Source organism: Capricornis sumatraensis, chromosome 2, assembly GCF_032405125.1.
Source record: "Capricornis sumatraensis isolate serow.1 chromosome 2, serow.2, whole genome shotgun sequence".
NCBI lineage: Eukaryota > Metazoa > Chordata > Mammalia > Artiodactyla > Bovidae > Capricornis > Capricornis sumatraensis.
The window spans coordinates 92,678,521-92,686,995 of record NC_091070.1 but is presented as its reverse complement, the minus strand read 5'-3'; positions in this window follow the sequence as shown (position 1 = coordinate 92,686,995).

Here is an 8,475-nt window from a genome sequence, read left to right as displayed (position 1 = left end):
ACAGGCATTGAGCATACAGCAGTGAACATAATAAATATAGTCCCTACTCTAAAGTCCCCATTTTGATGAAGGAGGCAGCTAGCCAGGCAATTATAAACCAGTAAGATGTGTGGTATAAAAGGGAAGGTGAGAGATGTAGAAAAAAGAGAGATAGTTAATACCTCAAACAGGCACTCTGCTAAGGTATTCATTTCTCATTTGACCATTCACCCAGTCTTACAAATGAGAAGAATCAGGGGTTGGATCCTAGCTTTGCAAACCTTAAAGTTCTATGAATCACCTGTGGATCTTGCTAAAATTCAGGTCCCAATTCAGCAGGTCTGAGCTTCTGTGTGTCTGACAAGCTCCCACTCTGAGCAGCTGGAGCCAGATAGCTTGGGTCACTGCCTCGGGTTACCCTGCTGGTAGGGGTCAGTGTTGGGTCCTCAACTTAGCGCAGTCTGACCCCAACACCTGTGCCTTTACTGCCTCTCAGAGATCCTGCCCCAGGAGTTCTTGCTGCTCTAAAATTCTGATTCGCATGCCAGATTAGTTTGAGAAAGGCAAATAAAATAATAGGAATCAGAACTTTGGCTTTTCCTGGTGGCCCAGCTACCTGGCAACAGAGGAGTAGTCAGGATATCTGGGCACTTGCTCAGGGCAGGGGAAACTCCTGGTACCAGGCAGCTTCTGTCACGTGTGCAAAACACTCAACAGGGCCCTTCTTTGTCCTCGGGGTATTTAAAACCCATCCTCTGGTGGCCTACTCTAAGAGAATGAACAAAGAAGTTGTCACAAAAATAATAACCACAGGTTGAGCCCTTAACTGCGTGCCTGGCATTTAACATTTAATTCTTACCATAGCCCTGCGTGGGCAAGGAGGTAGAAGCAGGGTGAAGGAGAGAGGATCCTTGGCCACACAGACCCTCTGGGTCACTTTTCAGTGACCCACCTTTGTTCTGCAAATGAGGAATGGAAGTGAAAGGGTTAGTTGCTCAGTCATGTCTGACTCTGCAACCCCTTGGACTGTAGCCCACCAGGCTCCTCCGTCCACGGAATTCTTCAGACAAGAATACTGGAGTGGGTTGCCATTTCCTTCTCCAGGAGATCTTCCCAACCCAGGGATCGAACCTGAGTCTCCTGCATTGCAGGCAGATTGTTTACTGTCTGAGCAAATAACTTACATGGAGTAACACAGTCAGCAAAGGCAGAACCAACATGGAGAGCCAGGGCCCAGCCTTTACGTAGGCTTGGGGCTTCCCTCGTAGCTCAGCTGGTAAAGAATTCGCCTACAGTGCAATGCAATGGTTCAGTTCCTGGGTCAGGAAGATCCCCTGGAGAAGGGATAGGCTACCCACTACGGTATTCTTGGGCTTCTCGGGTGGCTCAGATGGTAAAGAATCTGCCTGCAACGCAGGAGACCTGGGTTTGATCCCCACGATGGGAAGATCCCCTGAAGAAGGGAACGGCTATCCATTCCAGTATTCTGGCCTGGAGAATTCCATGGACAGAGGAGCCTGGTGGACTACACCATGGGGTCACAAAGAGTTGGACATGACTGAGCGACTTTAACTTTCATGCCCTATGTAGCATTGCTTCCAATTAATCATTCCTGCTGATTAGGAAAGGAGCTGTGGCTCTGAGCCAAAAGTTTCCTTTCTACTCCCCTACACAACACACTCCCACCGACCATGGTGACTTACAAATACTTTTTTAAAAGAATTGTTTATGTGACCATATGTGAAATGCCTGCCCCTCTTCCTTAACCCAAGTCTGAGAAAATGATGTGGCAGCTAGTTAAGAAGATACAGCCCTGGGAACCAGGAACTGATTCATGCTATTAAAACAAGTAGATTCCTCTCTGGTCATTTTAGGCCTCCTATTTGTTCATGATCCATGCCTTCCAGGAACTTGAACCACTATTTAAGAGAGAATATATATATATGACAGAATTAGGAATACATCACAGGGATTTCCCTGGTGGTCCAGTGGTTAAGACTGCCTTCCAGTGCAGGAGATGCAAGTTCAATTTCTGGATAGGGAACATATGCCCTGCAGAGTGGCCAAAAAAAGAAAGAAATACAACACAGTATCCCAAACACAGTGCCACATAAAGTAGTCAGTCACATCAGAAGCTGAAATGGTGAGATAATAGTGATGATGACGGAAGACACTTAGTCGTGTCTTTGTGACCCCACGGACTGTACAGCCCATGGAATTCTCCAGGCCACAGTACTGGAGTGGGCCGCCTTCCCTTTCTTCAGGGGATCTTCCCAGTCACTTATTGACCATGATCTATGTGTTTTCATTGAATGTCCCCAACAGCCCTCTGTTGTCCCCAACAACCCCCCAACAGGAGGTTATTATTATCTCTGTTTTATAGATAAGGGAACAAACACTCAGACAGAAAGTCACTGGGCCAAGGCCAGGCAGCTAGAAAGTAGGAGACCTGGATTTGAGCCATAAAGCGTGACCCTAACCCTTGCACACCACCTCATGACAACATGTGGTGCTTGACAGCCTCTCTCTGAAACCAACCCTCCATGCAGCACACTGCTGGCAGGGGACGGATGTGCATTGCTTGGAACTGTAGAGGAAGGCCTCCTGAAAAAACGGTATTTGATGAAACTGATAAATCAACTACCAACTTTATCACCTGGTAAGTCTGTATTAGAATGTTGCAAATAAGCAAAAAGTATTTTCAGAGCTGAAATATTCTGCTTCCCTAAGAGTTAGCTATCAAAGGATACCTCTGTGTGTGTGTGTGTGTGTGTGTATGTGTGTGTGTGTGTGTGTGTGTGTGTGTGTGTGTGTGTGTAGAAATGAGGGGTAGGAAATGCTGGTTGAAGAGAGTGGCATGAACAAAGCTTTGCCATGAATAAGCTCAGCTTGTCTCCAGAAAATTGTAAAAATCCAGTCTGTCAACAACAGAGAGTTCATTCAGTCACTCAGTAAACACTTCCGGAGCACCTTCCATATGCCAGGCACTGTGACAGGTGTTAGGGCTACAAAGATAAGCAAGACACAACTCCAGGGGACTTGCCTGGTGGTCCAGGGGTTAAGATGCCATGCTCCCAATGCAGGGAGACCAGGTTCAATCCCTGGTCAGGGACCTGGGTCCCACATGCGGCAACTAAGACCCAGTGCAGTCAAATTAAAACAAAAACAAAAACATACCCACATAACTTAAGCCGTCAAATGCTTCACAGTCTTGGTTACGGTAGGGGTTTTGTTAGGGAGGGGACAGACAGACAGATGGGGCACCAAAACCTGATAAATGGCTTAAGAAGGGTCAGGTAAAGAGCCAAGGGTACGGTACACAGAGGGAGGCCTGGTGGGGAAAGGGGGAGAGACGCTGAGCAAGGATGGTCAGGCCCCTGAAGGCAGTGAGACACAGAGGGCAAGGAGGTGAGGGTGGGGAGGGAGGGTGGGAAGACCCTTGGCCACAGAGGTCCTCTGGGTCATTTCAGCGACTGCCGCCCGCCCTGCAACCCCCGCCCAAGCCTGGCCAGACTGCTCTGTTGCACAAACACACTCGGGCCCTTGAACAGACGCTTTCAGACAAGATCCTTCGGTAAGATTAACGTGGCAGCTGTTTTCCATGTTTTCAGGCAACTTCCAGGAAACACGTATTCACTTTTCTCTTAACTCCTAGTAACCAAGTTGTAGAAAAAAGTAGGAAAAATAGTCATGCTCCTAACATTTCTGCATAAAGTGTTCTTCCACTTCAGGAGTCACCCCATAAGTCTTGGAGCGTCTCCATGTGCCAGGCAGCCTCCGAGGTGCTGAGGATACAGCGGTGAACAAAATCCCTGACATCATGGAGCTTACATTCAAGTGGGGGCCACAGTCAGAGGCAAAAACAACAGCTAGATGTATGATATGTGAGGCTGTGAGATGTAAAGGAAAAGAAAGGGTAACGGGGGGTGGTGTGGGGTGGGCCATTGTGTAGGGGACAGTCAGGGAGGCCACGCTAAAAACGTGACCGTGGAGCCCAGACCTCAGGGGGTGAGGTGGTGAGTACGTAACTCAGTCATGGTGTGGGAGGAAGAACTGAAGTGTGAGAGTGCTTAGTGTAGTCTCAAAATAGCAAGGAGGCCAGTACGGCTGGAACCAACTAAGAGGGAAGAGTGGAGAGAGGGGAGCCCTGAGGCTCCAGGAGCCAGAGTCTGTGGAGGAGTTTTCCTCTGCCTGAGACGGGAGAATTCGAGCAAGGACAGTTCAAGGTTTAGCGTCCTTTTAAAGGGTCACTCTGGCTTTTGCGTGGAGGATGGAACGCAGGAGAAGGCGTGGACAGAGGGAAACCAATAGGCCACTCCTGCGACAGCCCAGGTGATAGAGCGTGGGGATGTGGGCTGGGGTAAGAGCAAGTGGAGACGGTGAGATGCCATCTTATTCTGGGGATTTTGAAATCCAAAAGAACTTATCGATGGATTGGATGAGTAGCCGAGGATGATTTGAAATTCTAAGGTTTTAGGCCAGAGTGACTGTAAAGAACTATTTTTTAAGATGGGGAAGACTTCTCGAGGTTAGGATTCCGAAGTTTGATTTTGGACATTATTAGTCTGAGACACCTATCAGGATATAGAATCCCTGAGTTCAGGAGAGGGGCCAGAGCTGCGGACCGTAGTTAGTGAAGTGAGGATGGTAATTAACGCCACGGGACTGGGTGAGATCACCAGGGCAGTGAGGTCAGGTAGAGAAGAGGCGTGGTCCCCAGGGCAGGCCAGAGTATGGAGGAGGACAGGAAACTGGGGGGAGAACCAGGAAAGGATGGTATCCTGGAAGCCAGTTACTGCTGAGCGGAGGGGTCTAAGGACTGGTGTCAACTCTTGGGTTTGGCCATAGAAGATCACTGAGGACCTGGCTAGAAACTTCAGATGGAGCAAGGGGGATGGAAGCCTGGTGTTCCCATCAGGGTTCAAAGAAACATGTGGGAGGAGAGGACGAGGTAACAAGAGTGCCCATCTCTTCTAAGGAATTTTGTATTAAGTGCAGCCAAGAAGGGAATTGGAGAGAGATCAAGAAGGAAGACATGATTTCATAGCTTGGGGAGTGGAAACGCACAGGTAGAGAGGAAAAGCCAACCACGCAGAGGAGAGGAGTAGGGGTTGCTGGGGTGTTGGGTCCTTACGCTGTTGAGAGGGGATGGCACCCAGTGCATGGGAGCGGGGTTGATGTAGATGGGGGCACGGGCGGTTCGCTGTCAAAGCGGGGAACGCAGAGACATAGCAGGTGGACCGTGACGATGTTCGCTTCTGGGTGCTTCTTTTCTCTTCCTGCTGTGTGTACGTAGCAACAGTGCCCTGTTTTCACCAATTCTAAGACGGAGTTTTTTCACATTGAAGCCTCTATGAGATCGGACTATGTCTTAGAATCAATGGAGTGTTTATTCTCTCTCGGTGCTACACACGGCATAGGTGACTTGGAGTCTGTGGGACATCACTTTACTTTGGCCCCAACTAGAGTTCTCCATTAGAGGGTCCTGCAAATATTGATTACCTTGTGAGTTGACAATTGCAGGGAGAAAATAGACTGGAGCCAGCTCTCTGTTACATGTGCGTGCAGCCCACGTCTCCGTAGAAGGACCAGGTGCCTGGAGAACAGGGGAAGGAGGCCGGCCCTCTGCCCACAGGCTGCAGAGCTGTCTGGGCCTGTTCTTCCTCGGGGGAGTGTGGCAGACCAAGGACACTCGGCCCACACCTGAACCTGGGCAGATGCTCCTGACTCAGAGACCAAGCACTTCCTCCAGGTAAAGAGGTTCTGGGCCCCACATCCTGCTCGGTAAAGATAAGGAGAAGTGCGGGGGTCTGAGAACACGGAACTGTGTCACGGCATAGCTCCTGGGGTCACTTTGGTTTCTTCAGCTGCTAGCAGCTGTGCCTTTTATTGCTTCTGTGGGCAGAGCCAGAGCTTCGGACCTACTTCCCTGTAGTGGGGAGTCTAGGAAGGGTTTGAGAGGGTCCCTTTATCTAGAGGGGATTCCCTTGTAGCTCAGTTGGGACGAATCTACCTCCAACGCAGGAGACCCGGGTTCGATTCCTGGGTGGGAAGGATCCCCTGGAGAAGGAAATGACAAACCCCCTCCAGTATTCTTGCCAGGAGAATGCCATGGACAGGGGAGTCTGTTGGGCTACAGTCCATGGGGCCGCAAGAGTTGGACACGACTTAACGACTAAACCACTTTATCTAGAGTTGACAGTTTATTGTATGCTGTACTAAACCAGGTGGCTCAGCGGTAAGGAATCCGCCTGCCAATGCAGGAGACGCAGGTTCCATCTGTGGGTGGGGGAGGTCCTCTGGAGGAGGAAATGGCAGTCCGCTCCAGTATTCTCGCCTGGAGAATCCCATGGACAGAGGAGCCTGGCGAGCTATAGTCTATGGGGTTGCAAAGAGCTGGACATGACTGAGCGCACACACATGCCTAACACTGATGTACAATAAACAAATCAAGACAGGGCCCTTACTCTCAGAGCAGATATCTAGTGAGGGAGATGCATTCATAAAATATTATCTATTTGGGGAATTCCTTGGTGGTCCTGTGGTTAGGACCCCACTGCAGCAGGCAGGGGTTCGATCCCTGGTCGGAAAACTGAGATCCTGCAGGCAGCTCAGAGAGGCCAAAAAATAAATTTTTTTTTTAATGTGTCTAGTTTTAAAACGTTAAGGAAACTATGTGCTGGGACCTGTGCTAAGTATGTGACAAAGATTAACTCCAGTTTGTACATAACCCGGCGCTATTACTGTTAGTCCTACTTTACAGGCTGCTGCTGCTGCTGAGTCTCTTCGGTCGTGTCCGACTCTGTGCGACTCCATAGACGGCAGCCCACCAGGCTCCCCTGTCCCTGGAATTCTCCAGGCAAGAACACTGGAGTGGGTTGCCATTTCCTACAGGCACAGAGAGGTTAATTATCTGCTCAAGGTCACACAGCTTACAAGAGGTGAAGTCAAGGTTCAAACCCATGCAGTTTTGCCTAGAAGTCCTAGCTCTTAACCAGCGAGGACCTGCTGCTGCCTCTCAGTTATTTTATCTAGCTCGGTTTTTCAGAAATAAACCTCCTTCTGGAAATGGAAATGACTCATCTTGGAAGGAGGGATTTTAGCATCTGATAAACCAGCCTTGAGGGCTGTCTGGGGAGCCTGCTGGGCACAGAGCAGTCAGCAATTTGCATCAGGCTTCTAGGCTATCTTGAACTCTGGGCTTCTGCTTCTGCTCTCCTCTCCCAGCTTCCTCCCTGGTGGGCTCCTCCATCCCTCCCCACGCGGCGCCTCAGGGGCCTTCATGGGGCTTTACTGCTGGGGGCCCCAGGTGCGTTTTCTCTCTCGATACAGCTGCAGTGTGGTGGCTAACTCAGTCTGGCCCAGAACCCTGCCCCAGAGAGGCCCCAGTCTGCGTGGCGCTGCGGGGGAGGAGGGGGCAGGGAGAAATGGGAAATCCGATTTCAAGAACAGCAGCAGCTCTAGCCCAAGACTGGCATACTGCCCTGGGCCTTGCACAGAATCCTTGCAAAACCTCATCTCTTACATTGGCTAGTTCAATGGGCTTCGAGGTATTCAGGACCCAGGACTCTCACTCTAAAACTGAATGTTCCTTCACACTTTACCAAAAACCTTCCACAGTCCCAGTCTCCTTTGGCTCCCACAGCAGCCCTGGGAGGTCTTCCCAGCTCCCCAAAGGTCTTCAAAGCCACCGTTAGCTTGTCAGATGCTAAAACCCCAACTCCGAAGGGCGGGTCATTTGCATTTGTAAAGTGAGTTTCGTTTCAAAATAACTGGGGTTGGTAGAGCAGGCGGGATGGACAGCTGGGATTCTTTGTGCTTTAAAGTCCCTGTTAGTCCACTCCGCTTCCTGTCTCTCCGGGGACCAAGACGAGGCAGCTACACATGCAGTGCCTGGCTCTGATTCTTTGAGAACCAAAACCTGAATCCACGGACACACCTATGTGCCATCCTTGGGCTCCAGAGCCAAAAATTGGCCTGTTTTTCCCCCCTAAGAAATAAACAGCTAATTTCTCATTAAAGTGCCAAAAATTCAGGAAAGCTTCTGGTAACACATGTGTTTCTAGGGATGTGAGTTTGGCATTTGTTTCTGAAACTGCTTCTGAAGCATGCTATTTATAACAAAAAGACAATGCTAGTCCCTAATTCATAAGATAGAGTGAAGATTAAGTGAGGTAATAATGCAATGTTTCCTATTAAAATGATTTTTTTTTCTTTCCGAAATTACTATGCTTTCTGTATTGGATCAATGACAAAAGTAGCTAAGAATTTGGGGAGTTTTAGACATTGAATGACTTTGGTCTTCAGCTGGGATAGAAATGATTCAGCCCCTTCTTAGTGTCCAAGAGATAACTGGATTGTCGAAGTCAGGCTGACGTCAGAGTAGGGAGGCTCCCCGCCCCCATTCAGCCCAGGAGGCAGACCACGGCTTTAAAGGCTCTGTGGGTGTTCTGCTGGCATTTCCTCCAAATGCTAATGAGAAGCTCACAAATGCTA